Source organism: Ptiloglossa arizonensis, chromosome 3, assembly GCF_051014685.1.
Source record: "Ptiloglossa arizonensis isolate GNS036 chromosome 3, iyPtiAriz1_principal, whole genome shotgun sequence".
Classification (NCBI taxonomy): Eukaryota; Metazoa; Arthropoda; class Insecta; order Hymenoptera; family Colletidae; genus Ptiloglossa; species Ptiloglossa arizonensis.
Window position 1 is genome coordinate 3,385,321 of NC_135050.1, and position 23,646 is coordinate 3,408,966.

The following is a 23,646-nucleotide window of genomic DNA, read 5'->3' on the forward strand; positions in this document are numbered from 1 at the left end:
CATTACCGGATGACACATCCGAGCGCGTGCCTTATCGCTCTCGCTTACCGGCAGTCGACCGCACACGGGCGAAGGGACGCTTGCGCAGAGTAAGCAAAACAAGTGGTGGGGACTACTCTGCCATCAGATATCCGGGGAATAATGTGTCTGAAATACCATTGGTCGATCCCTTCTCGGCTAGCTTGTACATGGATATACGACGATGCACGCCATCCAGAAACCACGCATTCGCTTTTTCGATTTTGTTCGGTGCTTTCCTGCGACGATTCGATCTGTACGAATTCGCAAAACGTAAACAGAACCGTGTATTACACTGAAAAGTCTACGCGTTCTTTTTCTTCGTGAGACACGATCACGTTTCTCAATCGACGTTCGCTCGGCGTCAGTGCAACGAAAAATCGTCAAAGTGGGCGCGCGTCATTCGTTAGACAATGGCGGACGGACAGAACAACAAGTACATTCTTCTGTCCCTGCAGCAACGAATCGACATCGTACGGAAACTCGAGGATGGTGTCCCGATGAGCCAATTGGTCAAGGAGTACGGCGTCAGCTCTATAACAATACGTCGTATTAAAAACAATGCGGTCCTGCTACGGCAACGGTTCAAAACACCGGGTGCCGAAGGTAGAAAGAAAATGCGAAAACCCGTACTGGACGAGCTGGACAATCGTCTGTACGCGTGGTTTCGGAAACAACGAGTAATAGGCGATCGTATCACGGATGCGGTACTCCAAGAGAAGGCGAAGGAACTGAACGAGACATTTGGCGGCCCGTCGTCGTTCTCGGCCTCCAAAGGTTGGATATGGCGATTTAAAAATCGTCACGGTATTAATTTGCTGAAGCCCCAAGGCGATACCGCGAACGCTGACACATGGACAACGGCAGAATTTACCCACAGCTTTTTAGAGCGGCTAGAAGAGGAACGTATCAAGCTACAGAACGTCTACAATATGGCCGAAACGGGCCTGGTGTGGAAGGCTCTTCCCAAAAGAACACTGGTCGACACTTTAGGACGGAGAGTCTATGGAAACAAAATAAAAAAGGATCGAGTCACCGTGGGGCTCTGTGCAAATGCGACTGGAACGCACAAACTTCCACCACTCTTCATCCACAGGCACGAGAAACCGAGGGCCCTGAAACATTGCCAGAACCGACTGCCGGTTATCTTCAAGGACCAAAAGAAAGCTTGCATGGACCAGAACATTTTCGCCGATTGGTTAAAGAATCATTTCAAACCTGCCGTCAGAACGCACCAACACGAAACGAACACCCACGGAAAGGTTCTGCTATTAATAGACAACTGTGCAGCTCATAAACTACCGCTACAATTGCAAATAGAAGACGACAACATCGAGATTGTATTCTTTCCGTCGAATGCAACATTGAATCTACAGCCAATGGACCAAGGTGTACTGAGAAAAGTGAAGAAATCCTTCCGTCATCGCGTGCTGAAGAGGATCTTACATTTTCCCGGTGGAGTGGCGGAATTCTGTGCAGATTACGACATAAAGGACTGCATGGATTTAGTGAACGAGGCCTGGATAGACGTGTCATCGGTCGATATATGCAATTCCTGGAAAGAATTACTGGGAGTCGAAGCAACGGAGGGGAAGAACAAGGCTGGGGAAGGACAACCGGAGGCATCTTTTTGCGACATGTCGAATATTACTTCAATTAAGGAAACAGTGGGAAGAATCGCAAGGGAGACGGTTTCTCAAAAGGAAGTGGAGGAGTGGCTGTTAGTCTGCGAGGAAATCGAGTGTGATCTAGATGACCTCGAAGACGAAGAGGAGTGCCCCTACCGAAGGACGCCCTTGAATCAAGACGAAGATGAAATCGAACGAATGATCATAAGTCTAGTCCTCTGGTCCGAAAATCAATCCGATATTATCAAATTGCACGCACGTGTATTAAAAGATTATTACGATCTAGTACAAAAATAAAGTAACACGCAAATTTTATATTTATATACATCCTCCCTTTTGTCGACTCGTTATTACCGGAAGTTAGGCGCTATTCGTTATTTTTAAAACTGTTTCTGGTCATCGAAGAGAACTGATCTTTACGATCGTTTCATTTCGTACGAATAACATAATTGTTACATTCCAAAGGAAAATTATTTTCGTTATACATCATCTTGATTTACAAAATTCAGAAGTAATTCGATTTACGTATAATCAAATATAGGCCGAACGGGGTCGTGTTTGGGCTCGTTTCATTAGGTTTCGTTATTTTTAATACTGTTTCCGACTATCGGCAAAAACCGATTTCGATGATCGTTTCAATTCGTACGAATAGTATAATTATTACGTTTGGGCTCGTTTCATTATTTTTGACTATCGGCGAAAACTGATTTCGACGATCGTTTCAATTTGTACGAATACTATAATTATATTCTAAAGCAAAATTACTTTCGTTATGTATCGTCCTGATTTGCAGAATTCAGAAGTAATTCGATTTACGTGTAATTAAACATGGACCGAACGAGGTTGTGTTTGGGCTCGTTTCGTTAGTTTTATTCGCCCGTGTCGAGCGCGTGCCTTATCGCGTTTGGCTGACAGCCACTGCTAGCAGGTAGACCAACGGTCACTCGCTGTTGCTCTATCTCGCTCACTCTCGATGTATCCCGTTCACTGTCCTTGTCGAGGGGTGCGTACTAAACTCGGTTTCAGCCTGAGATAAAAACGATCGATTCCTGAAATAAAAATTCTATCCTCACCAGTCGGGTGATCATGAGCGGACTTAATTCGGCGTTCACATAATCATAATTTACTGTATTTTCTCTCTCCTCTTCTCTCTGTATAAATACAATCGTTACTTTGTCTTCAATTGTAAACTTTCCAAGCAACATCGACTCAAATGTATCGTTTACGAAGTATCTAGACCGAATCGTTCGTTCTTAGAATTTTTCTTCGCCTTTTTATCATTCGTTTGTTCCGCGTTAACATAGAATCTACCGAACTGACTTTTATTAAACACACCAGGTAACAGGATATGTTATTTATAAACGCATTGTAGGTCCGTAGATCTAAATAATATTTACATAAAGTTTTGCATCTGTTTCTTACCGCGTGTTGAAAAAAAAAGCTGGAAGTGGGAGTTGTAGGAAACACTTTCTCGTTTATCCTTGTTTTTATAGAAGAAACAAAAGAAATGATTGTAAATTAAATTTGGCAACTGATTTGTTGTACAGACACTTTCAATAGAATCGACAATAGTCGAAATAAAAACGAAACGTGCTTTTATCTACGTGTTGACACCGCATCACGAGAAAACAGCTGAAGCGACTGCGATTAAATACTAAGCATGTCTATAGAGTAGCCTAACTTGAAACAAAAACCTCGTGACTTTGACACTATAAAATTCTCGTTGGTAAAGTAGTTTCACGAGCCTCGTGAAATATGTGCCATAACTTGCCTAACATCGTTTTTACAGCGAAAAACGTATGCAACTAAAGTCGTTACAAATTGAATTTAGATACGTTTATTTTCTACACATATTATCGATAAAATTGATCGTAATCTGGATATCAGTCGCATTTTTCCTGCTTTTAATATGACTATAAAAATAGCTCATATTTAACGCCTAGATCTTTCGGTAACTCGTGTGATATAATAAATTATATATTTTACCGAGTTGAGTCTAAAAAATAATGCAAAAGTCATTGAGCAAAATAATATGAACATTTTCAAACAATATTTTATATGTCCAGACAACGTTGGATAATTTAATAATTTAGATAAATAATCGTCTAAATTCTCGTACACTATCTTCCATTTCGCAAAAATCACTTTTTTCGTTCAAATACATCCATGGTATTTTAAGAATTTTTACAAATTCATCTCGGTGCATTCTAATATAAAATACAATCAAATGGGCCAATAGACTTCCTATTAAACTGTAAACAACTCTCTTTAATATAAATATTGCGTAACTATTTTTAGGAAAGGAAAAGATAAACTGATAATATTAGGAAAATCAAATTTGTAACATTTTCAAACATTAAAATAATACTTTAGTTTGCCGATGTTGCTACTTATAAACCATTGTATTATTTTTAAATATTGACGATAATAGAATTTTTTAAAAATTACACAAATTGGTCAATATATACAAATATTTTGTTACACATTACTCTGTGCAGGAGCATGTACATTTTTGTTTCTTTTTTATAGCACATTCTATTTTTAGAATATATTATACTGCAATTCCCGGTTATTTATAGATCGACTCGAGTACGATTACACAACCAGCCGGGTTAAAATTTTTATTCCAGAAATCCACTTCTTTTTCTTTTTGGTTTTAACCGAGTCTGTACATACTGTTCGACGAGAAAAGTGATCAAAATACAACAAAATAAAGGTGATAGGGCGACAACGAATGACTTCGCTTACCTGTGACAGAATTTAAAATTCTAAAGCACAAAGATTCGAATTATTTCGAATGTAATTCGACACCAATTGTGTAAAAATCTCAAAAAATTCTGAATCTTTCAATAAGTGACTGCATAATAAATGTGTTTAATATCACGAAGGTATAGAGTGTAGTTTCGATGTACGAAGAATTACTAAACCAATGCAGAAATATATACAAGTCTATATACATACACGTAAATGCGTTTAGAGCAGTATCGACAGGTGTATAACGTATGAAAAGGTATATAATACACGAACAAATATTTTTCCGGAGATTTTCAACGTCGCTGACTTTATCCGACGTTATATTTTCACCGACAATGTTTTGATCGACATTATCTCTTTATCATCTTTATCAACACATCCGGTATAACTTGTTGGAAGTTTAAAATGTAATTTAATACTCGAAATATGATTTTTGTTGATTAACAAATGTTGTAAATCGAGTTAGGGCTTTAAACATAATCAGGGAGTAGAAGGAACCAAATATCAGAAGGGCATGTATTTATTTCCTTTCTTTTTTGAAAGAATGTGATTTGTTCGTTTAAACTATTTATAACTTTTTGAGAATACGATAGAAATGATTGTAACTAAACACGTGCACACAATGCTCGTATGTAAGAGAAAATAAACCCCATCGTTGATCTTCCGGTCTAAAAGGAAAATAATCGTAATAAAATTATATTGTTTACTCTTTTCCGGAGGAACATTTGAAACATAAACGTTAGATAGGACAGGATAGTTTTGCATCAAGTCAATCGCAGTTATAAAATATATTTAATCTAAAAATTATTTCACAAAGTGTATTGTAATTTAACGAATTGTTACATATGCATTACGGTAATCAATTTTTATCGACTTGTGACGATAATTGTTGATAAACAGATAATATCGATAAAAATATTGTTACGGAATTAAAGTATTTAGGATTCAATTGTCGGTTCAAAGTTTTCTGACGGGATTTGCTACATCGGTAATAATCATAACAAGCAGGAAAATTAAAATAATTACTTATTGAACATTTCTCTATTTGTGTGTTCCGTATTAGATGATTACTATACACTAATTACTATTAGAATGTATTTTTCCAAGAGAAAAAAACGAATTAGTTTTAAAAAGAAATTGCACCCTCTTACATTACACAAACGAACCTTTTGTTTAAATTTTGATACTTACATTAGTTATTATTACTAATAATCAACGAAGATTAAGTATATTACACACGATTTCTATTTAATCCTCCAGTACTATTAAAATAATTATTACACTGATCACAAACTGAGCAACATTAGGAATATATTACAATATCTAAATAAATTTGATAAATGATTCGTGATAAATGATGATTTATTACAAATTTAAAATAAAGAATTTACATTATTTATATACCTTGTTTATATAAAGTAATATGAATAATTCTTTTATTAATATAAAAGATATTATAATTGATTTTGGTATGGTTTTACAAGTAACTTAAACTGAATCAAAGTACTAGGTTGTTCGTTTATCGAACGATAAAACTTATTGAACAACCTATTATAGTAGTTAACTAATTACACTTGTCCTTTAACACAGACATGGATATTGGGTAACCGCGTACTTCCAAACAAGACTTTAACAACGCGAAAGCTTCGATGTTAAAAGCGATAGCCCCTCTTCAAAAGGGTTTACACAACCATTTGGAGTTCACAACATAATTGAGAAAGGTTTGCACAACGGTACCTTCTTCTAACCCGAATATGACTTTCTTTGATCATTATTATTCGAACTTTTCTCGAGACGAATATACGTTCCGTAAAAAATTAGTACTTAGTTTAAAAAAAATTCGAAATAGTAGCAAACCAACGCTCAATTTTTATTGCAAACTTATTGTCAGAGGCAACTCGAGGAACATTTCTAAAGGGTCATTCCACGTGTAGCCGAACATGATTTGAAATACCATTTTCTGAGATTTTGAAAATTGTAGATTTTATAGCTGTGTGATGTACGATAATAATTTTCTTTAACAAATTGTAATTATTAAACTAACAAACGGATAAGAATGATCCGGTTGCGAACAATGAAAACATAAAAGTACAAAACAGTAGAAACGTAAGGAACAAAAATTTGTAATGATATTTCGTAATTCAAACATTTAGCGAAGTTGCAGCGACAAATAAACTTGTTTTACGTTTTTCTCAAAACGAAATCTCCGGAACCACACATCCGGTTTACTTCAAATTTTATAGAGATATTCTCCATAAAGTATTCTACAATGTAGCGTAGGATTTTTTATATATGTTAATTATTTAATTTCTTATAAACGTTTATAGTCGGTTTTTAGGATAAAAATGATTGTTTCTGCTTCAAACTTCGACCATTTCTACAATTGTTAAAATTTTCGAAAAATCGTACGCTACATTTTAGATAACAGTCTCTAGTTTATGAATCAACAACGTTTTTTTTATTTCAAACCTCCCAATTGTTGTCAACTGTGACAACCAACAAACAATGCTTCACCAGAAAGGGTTCTGGGTATAGCGAATAACTTCGTCATTTTGTACGATTTTTACTTTTGCAAAATGGTAAAATAAAGCTGAAAGTTATATTTATATTCTATGAAAAGAACTACATTTTTCATTTTGTAACTACTTATGAACAAAATTCCCAAACTTTACCCATTTGTATATCTTGTATATCTTGTGTGTACTGTTGCATTTTGAAACGACGATATGACAAACATCAGCCGCTGTTCTTTATTAATGATGCAAGAAAGGAAAAGGAATTGCGTTTGATTTCGAGTCTGCTAATAGGCTCGTCGATAAATCATGTCAAACAGATATTTAAATAATAGATATAATATCGTCGTTTTATTTTTCTGAAGAGTGTACCACTGTTTGATAAACATGTGTGAAGTTTCATGTAGATCTATCGACTCATTCGTATATTTACAGTTGTTCAAAGATGAAGTGTCGTAGTATTTTTTTACAATAGAAAAAACGACAAAACATATTGAATAACTTAGTATTTTGTATCAATACGTCATGGAAGGTAACTTTTCTCAAACGTAAAATCGATACGCCACGAATGAGAATGTTGGATAAATTTTAACAAAACATAGTTAAGTAATAATAACTTAATACTTGATAATCCAGTATCTTATCGCTAAGTAACGATATGCAGTATCTTCACTATGTAGCAGAACTTGATATTTGCAATTGGTTGATAATAATGTAATTCATGACATAAAAATGTATCTTCTGCGTGCACTAAAATATGGAATCACCGAGAAAACTCGACAAAAGGTCATCATTAGTAATTCAATGAGTATTATTTAAACGCTACGTTAAAATAATGGTGAATTTGTTAATTTTAAATATCTAAAATATCTTCGTATTCGCAATCATTTTGACATTTGGTAAATTTCAAAATCATAATACAATTCAATAGTAAGTCATCTTTTTTTGCAAGTGGATCCATATTTTACATTTTTTTTATGCATGTAATAATTTTATCGAGAGAAAATAATCCATTATGTTCCATTTGATATCTTTTCGTTTGTTCATTTGTTCGGCACAATTTGGCGCGATAAACAACATCAAAATAATTAAAGCACACAGTAAGAATTCTTACAATTGAATTCTTTCGTAGGATTTCATCTAATTTAAAGATGAAAAGAGATAAAAATATAGATATCTATATGAATATATCAGAAACCTTGAAATCGTAATTGTAAATTAGGAATGTACAATTCGGTTATTGAAAATTACGAATTGAAAATGCACGTTTCAAGACAAAAGAAGGAACAAAATCGAATGCGAATAAAAAAATATTGAAAACTCACAGAAATATATGTAAATATCAGTGACGTAACAGGAAGGAATGTGGAAGAACAAAAAAAGGGATGAAGAATCATAGAGAGATTACGAAAGGGATACGAGTGTTAATAAAAAAAATGTTACAATTCAAATGGTATACGATAATTGAGAAGAAAGAGTACACACAGCGGACGAGTGTTATAAAAGAAAGAGAAATGTTATAACTGTCAAGGTTTTGATCGTATTGCAGCAACTTGTAAGGAACAAAGAAAGTTTATGCCCTCACGTGAGAGATGGAATAGAAGGGGTTTCCAAGAAAACTGTACAGGAAAAGGAACTTGAAGTCAAGGAGAACACGAAGTCAAGGAGAAAACGATGATGAAAACAAATGATGAAGCTGCAATGTGCGCGAAGAAACAAGCACTTGAGAGCATAGAAATTAACGAAGGAAATATCATTCAAGGTAATCAACTATGGTTATTAGATTCTGTGATTCACACGTTATATGACTTAGAATAAAAGGATATTTGATAAGATGGTTAACAATCAAAGACAGATTTTCTTAACCGATAAAGAAGGTAAGAAACTAATTTCCAAAGGAATTGAGAAAATTGTGGCGAAATAGTGATCGAGTAAACCAATTTACAATTCAAAAATGTATTACGCGTTAAACACAAATTTATTATTAACTGTGAAGATTACAGATAATATATAATATATAAGATTACAGACTGTATCGTGAAATTTAAAATATTTGGAGTTGCGATCTGTAAAAAATCCAATCAAATAGAAATAACTGTTGCAAACTTTTAAATAGTGTTGGAAATAAATACTATGTGATATCATTCGTTGTAAACAGGCTGCCATAACATCAAAGTACTTAGATACATGGCATTTAAAATTAAGACACGATGATAGGAAAAGAATAGAAGAAATCAACGAAAATAGAATGAGAAGACATTGTGAACAGTGCATAGAAGGGAAAGCATGTAGAAAAACTCACTATGATGAGTCGGAACAAAGAAGAACGAAGAATACAATCGACCTATGACATATAAATCTGATCCGATCGGTTTAATTAGAACAGTATCACGTGACAGTAAGAGGTATACAATATTAACCATCGTGAATGATCATCGAAGAGTATCGTTATTTATAAAAACATAAAAGGAAACGAGAATGCCAGGGAACAGTTTAAAAAATTGATCGTATTAAAAGGGAACGAATTGGAACAAGAATAATAATGTGTGATTCGAAATTACCATTTGATTTCCGAGTTCAAATTCCATATGAGTTACGGATGCTAGAAAATTGGATATCAAATACCTGAGAAGATTTGTATCGCACATGTTGAATAAAGGAATGCCAAAGAAGAAATCTGAATGAAATACAATAAAAGGAATTTTCGTAAGACATGAAACGAATAACGCATACCGGATATAGTATGTGTCAGAAACCGGAAAAATCCGATGCGATACGGATATGAGATTCGATGAGAGAAAGAATGGATATGAATTATTATATAAGGTAAGAAAAGGAAGATAAGGTTAACGATAAAGAATTGATTGCTGTAGAATTGGATTATGGAAAAGAAGACAAAGAAAAAACAGAATCGATTAAGAAAATGTATGAAAAAGATAACGATTACCTTACAGTGCTTCCTTATGCAACGGACAATTTTAACAATAAAACTGAAATAGATACTGAGGACATAGAACCAATGAGGAAGAACGACATTCAGTATACTAAGGGAAAAAGTAACGAATAAATAAACGATGATGACCAAATGAATGTAGACATTGGCAAGGACAATTAGAATGAAAAATAGAAGAAAAAGAGGATTTACAAATGAAGTGACAAAAGTGAGAAGATATCGTCTACGAGAAGGGGATGAACGAGAAAGTAGATAATTTGAATGAAAAAGAAACAATAGAATCGACAAAAGTTTCAAAATCAGTAAAAGAAGCAAGTCCAACGAATGGCAGCATTGAAAGAAGGTTACGAAAGAACTAAATTCTATGAAAAAAATCAACGTGCAAGGTACATTAGTTTGTCTGAGAAAAAAATGAGTCGTAAAGTGTAAATACTCAGAAACAATTAAATTATTGGTGAGCATAAGTGTTGAAAAAGGAAGAAAATTGAATATTCACAATGCAAAGACAACGTTTCTTCACGGGAATTTAAACGAAGAAATTTTTATAGAAATCCCAGTAGGGTATAAAAACTATTTTCCATTATATTTTTTCAAAGTTATGTTCATCTTCAAATAAAATGTGCAAGCTAAAGAAAAGCATATATGGATTGAAATAAGTGAATTGGTGTTCTAACGGACACTGCAGAAACATTAAGAAAAATAGGATTAAAGCAATCAAAAGAGGATCCGTGGTTATTCTACATAAATAATAGCAATAACTTCTTATATCGCTATGTGCACGTTGATTATATGCCAATGATGTCCAGCGCGAACAAATTTGAAGAAAGGTATACAAAGTAAATTATGTAGTACATAAATATCAAAGATCCCGGTGTCTAAGTTACAACGATTCTCTAACAACAAATTAAGAATTCCAATACTTGTAAACTTTTAAATAGCATTACTCTCGTTAGTAACGCTATAAAATAACAATTACATCGATAAATTATTGAATTTTACACACATTTTACAACCTTTTACACTACAGTTTGATCAAATATCGAAGACATCCTCAAGTATAGAAAATTGGTGTGATGTTTAACGTGTTAAGCATGATTAAACAAAAGGAAGGAAAAATATTAGTAGATCGGAAGAAGTATACAAGACACTTATGAGAAATGGTAGCTAATTGCGATCCAGTCAGTGCACCCATGGATATCAATCAAAACTTTGATAAACACGAAGACAGTGAAGTATGCGATCAATCTGCCTATCAAGAATTAATCAGGCGTTTAATGTATCTGAACACAACAACGACGCCAAACTTATCTTTTGCTCCGAGCTGTATTTCGCAATATAATAAACAGCCGAAGAAAACACATATCAATGGACCAAAAAGAATACTTCGATATCTAAGAAGGAATAGAAAATAATGCGATAAAGGGTATTGAATGCGAAACAAACACATGTTTAATATCAGCCACTTTTCTTTATACCTTACAAAAAACGATGTTCGACTTTATTTTTTCTAAACTATCACCTGTTAGCGTTACGAGAAGTTAATATTCACAGTCTTCGGGTCTTAACGATCTTTTGTCTTTATGTAATGCACGAATTGTGTATTTACGTACATAATTCTATAAGAATCATCTTATTATTATTCTTTTTAACCCTTTGAGACTTGAATACTTCCAATCGAAGCAATCGACATGCGCAATTACGATTATTGGGGACGGAATACTTTTTGCTAGCGTGAATTTAGACGATTGAACGTACAAAGTGCAATTAAATTATAATTGTAATTCTCTTACCTCGAATTAAATAATACGAGAAAGTTATTTCCAAACATATGTATATTGTATACGCAGTCCACAGTCTTCAACGATAGTTTTCTCTAGATGTGCATCCATAGCACTCAAATGGTTCAAACAAGGTAAGTTAGTTTTGTAATTGAGTTAGGAGTTAGTATTAGGGCTACCTGATATTACGATTTCGAGTGAATTCGTATTTTACGATTCCAATGAAATTATTTCATGGTCATTTAATAACTCATAGATAGATATCTATATATACAATAATATAACAATTATCGGTTACGAAATATCAAAATCAAAATATACGTACACTTACTGACAACAGTTAAGAAAGAAAGTAATCATTCACAAATTTTTGTATATTCTTTGTACATTCTTTATCTTCAGAATTGTTTTCGAATACACTTGAGTAGAGACTGTAATTATTATTCAGTCGAAGAAACGAAATCAATCTTTATGAGAAAAATTAAGAAACAAAAACGCTTATTGAACTTGGATAAGACTTAACTCATCTAGCCTACTCTCCAAGACAGAGCACTATCCCATTATCATTTATTCCCATCAATGAAACGTGGCCTTGCAGATAATCATTTTCATAATAAAGTCAAACTAAAATATTGGGCTAATAATTTTATTGCTTCGAGAGATGAGTCTTTTTTCGTCGAGGAATCAGTGCTTTGCCAAAGAAGTGGTAAAAAGCAATAGATTCAAATGGAAATTACTTTAATTGAAATACTCTGCTTATTTCTTCAGAATTAATAAATATACTTTTTGGAAGAACCATGAGAAGTTTCTTATACATCTAATAATTACACACAGACGTACGAGAAAAGATATTCTTCTTGAAGATGATTCCTACGTTATAATTTGACGATCTGTATGCATCGCATAAATTGCAAAATTATTGAAACGAAGAAGACGAACAGTGAAATTCTGGACAAGCGGGGAACAGAAAGGCTCTTATTCGATCAATTTTAAAATAATGGTAACGCGGCGTATTTTTTTATTCGTATAAAAATTGTGTTTTATAAAGTATAAAAATCATTAAGTTTATAAATAAAAAAAACCATCAAATTCCTATTCTGACCATTTTTTTCTATCTATTATAATTTTGAAGATATATACTCTTAAAGATTGTTTTCCTATCGAAGAACCGCATTACGGTTAATAAAAAAAAATGTTCAATACGTCTCTTGATGTCCTTTAGAAACGCGCAAAGTTTAACCAAATGAAATTATCGGATTATTAACATTCCCTTATTATTAGTAGTAGTGAACAAAAAGTTGATTTCTTGTATGTTTCAAATTTGAATCTGTATAAAATATTTCAGTACCAAAGACAAAAGGTAGAATATTTATATAATATAATAATTATTTTGTGCATAGTACTTGATAAATAAGAGTGCCATCAAAATACAATTTTTTTACGCTTAGAGTTTGTAAGCAAAGAGTAAAACGATTTTTCTTTGAACAAGAGAGAACTAGAGAAAATAAATATTTTTCTAGTATTTTCTATGCTATATCAGAGAAAAAAATAGCATCAAATTTTGGTATAGTTACTGTTTTGATTTAAGTACTATACATTTTTTCCCCCAAGAAAGGGGGTTGTGACGCTGTAGATGGTAATATAATCGATATGGATACTATTGATGGTGTTCAATCAATTCGGTATCAAATTACTCAACAGGAGGTACTGATATGTATTAAAATTTCAAGTACTTGGTATCTCTTTCAGATACCGATAAACCTTAAAGTGTGTTCAAACGAACAGTGTATCGAATAAAAACCTGTTTGATACTTCACAAAGCTACCTGTTTAATACTCTACAAATGTACGGATAACCGTTTGATATTTTATAAATATCCATTCGATTTTGTCAGAAAGTAGTTGGGCATTACGGCAACTTCTATTCCAGCTAAAAAGCTTCTTTCAAAAAACGGAATAGTAATATCTAAAAAATGAAATCGTTAAAAAGACAATAACATTAATAAAACAGTATTTCTTAACAATATTCAATGATATTTGAATGAGAGATCAAAATACAGGAGGAGTCACCTAAGTTTGGAAGCTGAAATATTTTCAAAACTGTTAATTATTGTATAATGAAAAAGACTTTGGACAAAGATTGAACAGTTTCGAGGGGAGCATTGTTTGGTACGACTGGAATTTTTATAAAAAATCAAATGTCGAGTTTAATTGTTTAAATGAAATTTTGTCATGCTCGTCATTCTTTATAAAACAGTATTTACCTATTCCCTTTCTGCTTCGTTATTGTAGTATTGGTATTAACGTTTCTGTTTAGTATCAATTGTATCTCGATACTTTCATAGAAGTGTTAAATTGGAATTGATATTTTCGTAAACGAGTCAATCGGGTAACAGTATTTTCGACTATGTACCGAAGAGGTATCGATTCTTCTAGCTTCGTCTTCGATACAATTTCAAAAGGATGAAAAATTATAAAATAGTATCGATACGTATCGATAGGGTATCAGTTCCAGCACTACTCGTAGGTTATCGTTCATGACAAGTATTACACCGATAAAAACTGCAAAACTTTAATATTATAAATCACCTCTCGAATATCTAAACAAAATTTCATGAAAAAATTAGGATTACAATTCCAACGTTACCACTGTATCGTTAAATGTTTTGTAATAGATTACTAAAATGACGAGGAAAATGATATGACTTTTATCTGCTGTGAAAGTCAATAGTGCTTAAGAGAAACACAATTGTAAAGGCAACTATTCCCTAGCTATAGTTACTTCTTGCATTCTATGGCTACAAATAATTTAGAAATTTTACAAATCTAAGTATGTTCAATTTGGAATTCTTATTTCTAAGTTCTCTTTCTACACTAAGTGTACATATTCTTTGATATACAACTTGAAAACAATTGTGTATTTGTTTAAGATGTTTTAAATGGTAAAACCTACAAGTCAATATAATTAATTGTAAATGATAACCGTAATAAAATGTGAAAAACTCAACTTTTTGAATTTAGACTATGTAACGTTCACATAAATAAACAAATATCTTCCGAAAGAAAATAATGAACGTTGGGTCTCAATTGAGGAAGTTGAACCACTTCTAGTCGATAGAGATTACCTTATTTCAGATATCTTTTCCTTAGTAAAACATTTTTAAGCGAATTCAAATGTTTTGTCCTCTTTCACTCTGCATATTTTCTTGAAATAGTACATACCTGAAAAATAAAATATCCATGTCATTGAAATGCATTCAATATACTTTAATAAATTCTTGAACAATTTCGCGCAAATTATTACTATTACAGGCATCGTAAATGAAAAGCATAAAATAATATGCGAGACACAGAGACTCTTCGTTAAATACTAAAAAGATTTTATAATTTTTATTTGTATACATATACGTGTGTGTAAAGTTATTTGTTCGTTTAATTTTTTCAATAAAACTAGAAATGCATTTCTGAGAATTGCTTCTACAACAAAATTGTGGGCTAAAGTGGTAACAGATTAGTTTAACAGCTTGATAAATTTCAGTTCTTTTGTATAGTAAGTGTCGATACATCGCTCGACACAACGCAGACCACAGAATATATTTTGTAAGTTTATAAAAGTGCATTTTTCTTAAAATTATCCTTTCTGAATTGGTTTCTATGATATCTCATGATCTACCTGACCGATTTCGTCCAAATTTCTCGTGTATCTTCAGTACATGTGTCGCTACAACTCGTACCTCAATCGAGACAAAATCATTATTTTTTATATCTTTTTTCAACCTGAAAAAATTAAAAATAACTAAAAAAAAATCGATATTTCGACTTCAAAATACTGCCGTTCTTTAAATTATAAATTTTTGTTCTCTCCTTTTGGTACTTGCTGTAGAAAAATGTATCCCGATCAAGAATCTTTTTCGTCCTTTTGCTTTAAATAAACAGAAGGGTTGGGAACATTTTCTCGGTACACGATTGCGTATAAAGCTCTGTACTGCCGCTAATTTTGACTATTTTTCGTTGTAAAAATTTGTAAATATTATCGAAAGAGTAACAAATGTATATGAAAAGCGCCGATGCAAAAACTTGAACAGTTTCTTTGTAAAAAAGAATATCAAACCAAAAATAAACATGCTAAAAGACTCTCTTAATTCTTCCTCCAAAATAATCGTGGAAGTCTAGGAGTAGAGAGACCAATAGATATTTGGGACGGTTTGCTTCACGGACACAGTGCAGTCTTTGTGCTAGGAAACCGACCCATAAATTGCGTTCTTTCGTTTTATGCGGGTTTACGACGCGTGAATTGCCATTGAAAGGGACACAGCTGAGCTGCTTTCTTTGAAAAATAGTCAAGGTCAAAATGAGCGGTGTTGCGTTACGTTTCGCTACCGTGTGTCTTAGCAATGAGAATTCAATCCGTGAGTCCTCGATTGCTCCAATACTTTCAGCAACTGATAAGGTGAGGGCAAAGCCTACGATTTTATCGAAACTTTGCATACTTGTAACAGGTTGTTTAATAAGTTTTATCGAAAAGTACTGTACTACATTAAACAGTTCTGTTTAATAAATTTCGTACATTTAGCCACTCTGTTAACGAGTAGGTAGCGCTATGAGCTCAGATGCCAAACATTTATCGAAATATTTGTAACTCAAGCTCTTCATTATTTATCGAAATATGATAATACGATACGGTGTGATCCAATTAACATTTTTCAGCGACGACACAGTCGTTAGAAAGCATACACAAATCGAGATGTGAACGATGATCTAAAGAATGATATTGTCGACTAATCTAAATCCAGGCAGATGTTCTTGCATAGACTTTAAGATTAGGTTTACGGGTATTCCTTCCGTCAAATTGACGCGTATCGGGAAGAGATAGGAAGAGATATCTCTGTATACCATATGGAGAATTGTAAAATTGAAAAGCTTCGAAGAAAATGAATTTCGATGTGAATTTGTCTCGTTGCATGGATAAAAACCAAGCGGTACAAGTGATAGAAGAAAAATGTAAACTGTTTCGGTAATTCTCCTCGTCGTTCGAATGTCGTCAAAATGACGCGTTCTGTAAACCTACTGTTAACAAAGGTGCTGACAACAAACTTAAACGCGAAAGAATTTATAATGTCTGATGCTGCACCAGATCATAATAAAATCCGAAATATATTATTTTCCATAGGTAACTGCTTCGCAGCAGGAAATCGAAGTCACGCGAGACACGTGCCTGACCATAGTAAGCTGGTGGTTGAAGGCCACTTGCTTGACTTTTAATGGCATCGTAAACTACCTCCTCTCTTACAAGATTGCTACGTGCCTGTATATTTGAGAGGCAAAGAGCGTATGCCTGCAGGTTTGCGCAAAGAGATAACAGTTAGAGCGGTTAACCTGGCAACTGTTTCGCGAATAAGCGTGACCAAATCGTATATGTTATAGCATAACAACATACAATCCATAAAAATAGCGAAACGTTCAACAAAGAAAAGTGCAAATTACTTTAATAGCTTCAATAGTTCCATTTGGTCAAATTCTAAGAACATTCAAACAATACAATACCACACTCGGGCATTTTCCCTTGTAGAAAAATACTAATTGCTGATTGGTGCGCTCGTTGATCGCCAAAATACTACATAAAGCGTAACAGAAAGAGTGACCAAGATTCGACCAACAAGACTTCACCAACAACCACCGTATCGAGACGCTATCAATTTTGTACCATTCAAACAAACCTCGGTTGTTTCAAACATTTGTATTAAAGTTAATCGAACTGAAATTCGACTGATTAATTTTGATATTCATTCGCGATTAATGCGAAGCGAATTCAGAAAGCATCCTTCAGAAACCAATTGAAACAGTTTATAAAATACAATACGGACACCCAAAACGAACAGGCACATGGACGCCCTTGATAGATATTAATTGTTTGAAATATGTTCGAAAACCATTAGCATCGATAGTGGCAATACGAACGACCAATACAGAATTTATCCGATAGTGACTAATACGAACGAATAATACAGAAAAATATATGCGACGTATACCGTTGTTTTACCACTGAGTTTATTTCTGCTTCTTATATTAAAAATTTAAGAATTTTTTTTATCTTAATATTGATGTTATATAGAATTGACATTGAACCAAACATATTTTTACATTTCAAAGTTATACTAAAGAAAAGAAAAAAATAGTGACGATTTATCAAAAATTTGCTCTATTAAGAAGATTCAAGTAATTCACTTATTATGCGCATATTAAACTTTAAATCAAAATATCGCGAAAACGAAGGCCCACTGTAAAGAAACCTATTAGGGTTTTTTAGTACTAGGTATGCGCTATAACTTGCATCTACTACCGTTTCAAAAGTGATTTCCATTATTGTAAGATCCCCTTGTAAATTGCTCTAGAGCAACTATTACTTCGTTTCGCACGACACGACAGTATACGGTAATTCAATCGTTATTTTCACAATCTTCACTATGATTTCCTTCCTCCTCATCAGATAGCGGTCTACACTTTTACAAATAGCAAAACAATGTTACTAAAATCCGTTATCGCTTTCTTCATTATTGTGTGATTTGTCCCTTCCTTTTTAAACTCGTCGAAACGACATCACCGACAATAAGTTCACTGTCACATTCCATTTTGAAATATCGACGATTCTTAGAAACGATTAAGAAGTGATAAATTCATTATCAATTTTGCCTGAATGAAATATACTAAACGTGGAAAATTTTGTAATAAAAACATGTATCTTTATACGAGGCTGTAACGTATTGCTCGCTTATCGCACAACATACTGCTTTGAAAACAAATCTCGGTAAACGTGCCACGCACACATTATTCTCATTCTAAAGACAACTGACTATCGACGTGTCTAGCACGTCATCTCCAATTCTGAGAGAAAAAACTCGCGACATGTACGCGGCACGTCATTCCAGAGCAAATGGTTAAGAATCTAAACCAGCATTGTTTAACATAGACCACTCGTTCCTTCGGTGAGTCTCACGTTCCTTCTTCATCCACCATATCTACACTGATAGAGAAACTTGCGAAACTGTGCAACGATAGAAAGAAGTACGATGTACTGCACAACGCTGGTAAGTTAGAACCTGGGAGAAATGCAGATCAGATTAGTCATAAAATACGAAGTAAACCAACCTACTCGGACGGAAATACAGAGTACGAGGGTAGTCGCAGAAGTACCCGACCCAACAAAGAAAACACAACAAATTTGGGAAAAAATATCTTTATTTCTCTACGTAGTCTCCTTTTAGATCGATACACTTTTCTCAACGATATTCAATAGCCTCGATACCCTGTTTATAGCGAGAAGACTCCACCTCCTCGTTGTTGGCAAATCTTTTACCAGCGAGCCATTCTTTAAGTTTCGAAACAGAAAATAATCCGAGAGGGCTAAATCTGGCAAATGGAGTGCGCGAGGAAGTAATTCGAACTTTAACTAATCGATTTTGGCCATTGCGATAACGGATGTGTGAACCGGTGCATTGTCTCGATGAAACAAAACCTTCTTTTTCGCCAAATGCTGCCGTTTATTCTTGATTTCATCACTCAAACGCATAATACTCGTCGTTGATTGATTTTCCTTTCCGAAAATAATCAATGAAAATTATCCCACACGCATCCCAAAAAAAACTGCCGTCGTGACCTTGCCTGCAGATGAAACTGTCTTCGCCTTCTTTGGAGCCGCTTCTCCCCTTTCGGTCCATTGTTTCGACTGATCCTTTGTCTCAGGTGTGAAGCAATGGACCCATGTTTCATCCATGGTTATGAATCGATGCAAAAACTCGACTTTATGGCTGTGAAACCTCGCCAAACACTCGATCGAAACATCCTCACGAAGCTGTTTTTGTTCCATTGTGAGTAATCGCGGCACCCATCTTTCTCGTCTACAAATTTTTAGTCAATATGCGATGTACAACACTTCTTGATATACCTACCATGTCTACTAGCTCATTCACTTTCAATCGACCTCATCCAATACCATTTTGTGAATTTTTGTCATCATTTCAAGCGTAACACTACTCGTTTAAACACTACCATCCAATATTTTACTGTTGTAAATGAAGGAGCAGATTCCCCCAGAGTAGGATCTAGCTCCGCTTTCATATCGATTGGAGCAAGACCTTTAGAATAAAAGTATTGTATCGCGTAACGATAACCAATTTTTTCCATGTTTATAAATTCACTGAGAACGTTCACTATCGATGGCTACAAAAAAAAAAAAAAAAAAAAAAAAAAACTAAACAACGTAGCATTGTCAACCTTCAAATTTAAGCTTTATAAGGTCGGTACTTTCTCTCTTAGTCATTCTTTTCAAACTACCACTATCTATAGGTGGTTAAGTACTTGTGGAATTACCCTCGTAGAGTTACACGTATTTCCGCTATTGGCCAGAATTGGTCACGTCGCATCTACTAATTCAGACTTGCAAAGTTGCATGTCTCGAGAGCGTCAAAAGTAGTGACAGGTGTAACCATTGATTTGCTCATCTTGCCTCTGGGCTGTCACGAGTTTCAACTGACGAGCGTTATACAGTACTTGTGTGTCAGAGACACGTCTAGGCGACAGTGGAAGAATCTTAAAAGTCTCATGAAGCCCGATTTGGGCAGCACTGATCTAAACGGTATGGTACAGTTAGGGCTGGGAGCACATGAACCGACGTGCATAGTGACGGATGTTGCGATTCTATAGTCCAGCCAACGAGACGAGATAGCAATGTTTACATTAATGACTGCGCGATCGAAAATCAATTCGTGGCGATACACGGTTTTAGAATGTAACTGTATTTCTGACACTTGCACAGGATATAATAAGAAGAAGAAACGTGCGATCGCTGTTAATGCCCGCACTAAAGTGAGAGTCGGGACGTAAGTACATACTAAGACAATAGACCCGAAACATGATAGAGGTCATTAGGACAATATATATTAATTATACGCGAACATGGTAAATCTCGCGATTAGTATTTAATTTCTATGATCCAACAATTTATTCGAACGGTACAATCTTTTTTACAGGAACACTACTCGGTTGGTGGTGGTGGTGGTAATCGTAGTACTAGTAGTAATAGTAGTCATGGTAGTTTCAGATAGATTCAGAATAAACTTTTAATAAAGAAAATTCCTTTTTCTAACTTATTTCATCAATCTCGTTATTATCCTATATTTATTATATTTTTTTAAGAAGTAATTGCTCGAAAAAATAGTTTCTTTATTATATGTGTCGTTGGTTACACGAGTAATTTAATAGTAGAGCAAATAATTTAAATTACAAAGGAATAAAAATGAAGTTTAGAAAAAATGTTCCACGTAATCGTTGGGTCCGAGTATTATGAAATCGGCCCTGATCTGATCATGTCCTCGTCACGTGCACTCGTTGCATTTGGTATCTCGTCTCGCTGGACGAACTATAGTTACACAAACGTTGCATCTCAAGTGTCAGCTGGTAAAGGAAACGTAGGAAATATGGACTCGTTGATACGATAACGTTTTCGTAAATTTTCGTCTTTATATTTGAAAGCCATGCGAAAAAGGAAACCTTGGGTGCAACCCATAAATAGAGAACGATATCGGTATGGGCACTCTATTACGTTTTATAAAGAATTACGTAAATATCGTGAAAAATGATTTTATTACTTTCGTATGTCAATGAATTCATTCGATGAACTGCTACGTGTATAGAGGATCGTATAAAGCACGAGGATGTAAATATTTTTATTATTATTTTGTTAAATACATTACAATCAATTCCTGTGAGATCTAAGTTAGACTACAGATCGATCGTCTACAATTACAACATATAAAAAATGTGAGATACCTTTCGATATATTAGTTTTTTAAACGTTGTAGCTAAATACTTTTCACGTAGAATATTCCAAGGAATTGATACAAGTAAAAGAGAAATGCAATTCCATTTTTAAAAGAAAAGTGCATTTGCATTTTTCGAGTGCATCGTTGCATTTATGAAGAAAGTACTACGCCACATAACTTTTCACTCTACAATTTTTTTCTTCTTACCAAATTCGAGAAGTGACTCGTCTTAATTATTACTTAACGCACCCTGTATATCAAGAGCCTTGAACAGATTCGACTCTCAAAATCAACGTTGCAAAAATTCATTGTTATTTTTTGTATATTCGGACCATAAGTTTGTGCGGTTTTTATTGCAATATAAATTTCTCGCGTAATAATTGTCTAGCGATTATGTCTCATACGTCATTCGATAGCTTTGGTTTTCTTCTTTCGTTCGATTGTTTACCTATCGATATTTAGATACCTACGCGAACCAATGAATTTATTGTTATAAATGTTTTTCAAAAATTGCTACCTTGCTGCAAAAGTTCAAAGTTTAGTCTGCTTCCTAGAAGAGTATCGTCCAAAAGGGACAGTAATACGAATTGAAAAAGGTGTCGATATTTCTCTCCGTTTGAAACACCGTCATTGATCAATAATATTGTTATTTAGAATTCCACACTACGCGGTAATACTATACCTTATTTGGTGGTTCGTATTTTTTCTAAGGAACGGGTTATTTCTGTATCATGTACGTTCATTGTGGCGATCGAACATGCCGTTATCGATAAACGTGCATTCATCCGTCCACAACACCTTTCGAGGCAAATCTTCGGTCTTCTGCACATGACTTAACAAAAATTAATAAAACGGCCACCGTCTTACTGAATCCCCAGCATCTGAAGCATTTTCAACGCTAGACCGATAACGATGGAATTTCTGTGATTTTAAAGTCTGTTTCGCGGAAGTGAAACTTACATTGCGTTCTTTTAATATTTCTCACCCTCGACGCATGCAGATTCCATTCTAAATAAAGAAGTACCTTCGCTGTGTTATTTTCCTTACCTACTATACTCACAAGGGACATCTCTTAAGCGTAAATCACCGATTTTAATGAAACTCACGTACGGTATAGTTCTTTGAAAAATATTTGGCACGTATTTTTCTTTTTTTTATCTGCTATTATCAATATTTAGGGGGTGAAATCAGCTCTCAAAATTGAGGGCGAAAAACATTTTCCTCGATATTTCGAAAATAATGAGACCTGGAAGAAAGTTGTTTGAACAAACAATGGTGAATTTAAGCTCTCGAACCGTTTTGCAAAATATCAATTTGTTTGAACAATATGTTAAAAAATGTTCAGTTTTTATACTTTTTTTTTATACATTTCATTGTCTCGCATCTTGACAAATTTGCCAATATAAACTATAGACCGATATAGAAAATACGTATATTTAAAAAATTTTATTTGAGTTTTCAAATACAACTTCATAATAGAGCGAAACAGAGCACAACTTTTTTCAGTGCTCTATCATTCCATTGCAAAAAAGTCCCAAGAAAAGTTGCATTAAAAAATAAAAAGAAAAGACATTAAAACCTTCGAGACTTGATCATATCTTTTTAAAGAAGTTACTTGTGGACAAAAGAATTTTTGTATATATACACTATTATGCTCTTTATGCGTATAAACTATTATTAAAATCAATCTTGTAAATAAGAAGAATTTTTTTTGTAATATAGTGAACGAATACTTTGTGAAACTACTGTATCTGTTTCTGTTGAAACAACGAACAATCACGCGTTACGAAGCGTTTGAGCACCTTCGATAAACATTACCTGAATTCGTTTCAAATATTTCGTAAATTAATCACTTTTTTTTATCACGTTCGTCTCAATATTTTTTGTTGTTTTTTTTTTTTTACGTAGAATGACTAAGGGTTTCAATCTGTGCAAAAAGAAACATATGCACTTCCATTCAAAAAAAAAATAATGCAACTATTGCAACGTGAATGCATCGATGCACTTGTACAAAGAAATGTGATCTTAAAAATGTAGTACTCTTTGAATCGTCTTCCTTTGACAGAATTATGACAATCGCGTGATTCAGCCTCGAGGCGTATATGATTACCACATTAGGTAGGGGAAATTTTCAATCGGCAGAGATTTGCAATATTGGAATAGTTAAAAAAATATTTCTAATCCA

At 33.9% G+C, this 23,646-nt stretch overlaps 1 protein-coding gene across 2 annotated transcripts in view; it reads right to left on the reverse strand.

Annotated features, from left to right (window-relative positions):
* Ckn (CRK like proto-oncogene, adaptor protein) overlaps window positions 1-23,646 on the reverse strand; it is a 66,203-nt gene that overhangs the window by 32,139 nt on the left and 10,418 nt on the right. The window contains exon 1 of one of the 2 annotated variants that reach the window (XM_076306231.1): window positions 13,908-13,997. The exons of the other annotated variant lie outside the window; for it this stretch is intronic. The gene's annotated coding sequence lies outside the window, so the exon portion shown is untranslated. Of the gene's footprint in view, window positions 1-13,907; window positions 13,998-23,646 lie in introns of those variants that run through there. 2 annotated transcript variants of the gene reach the window in all.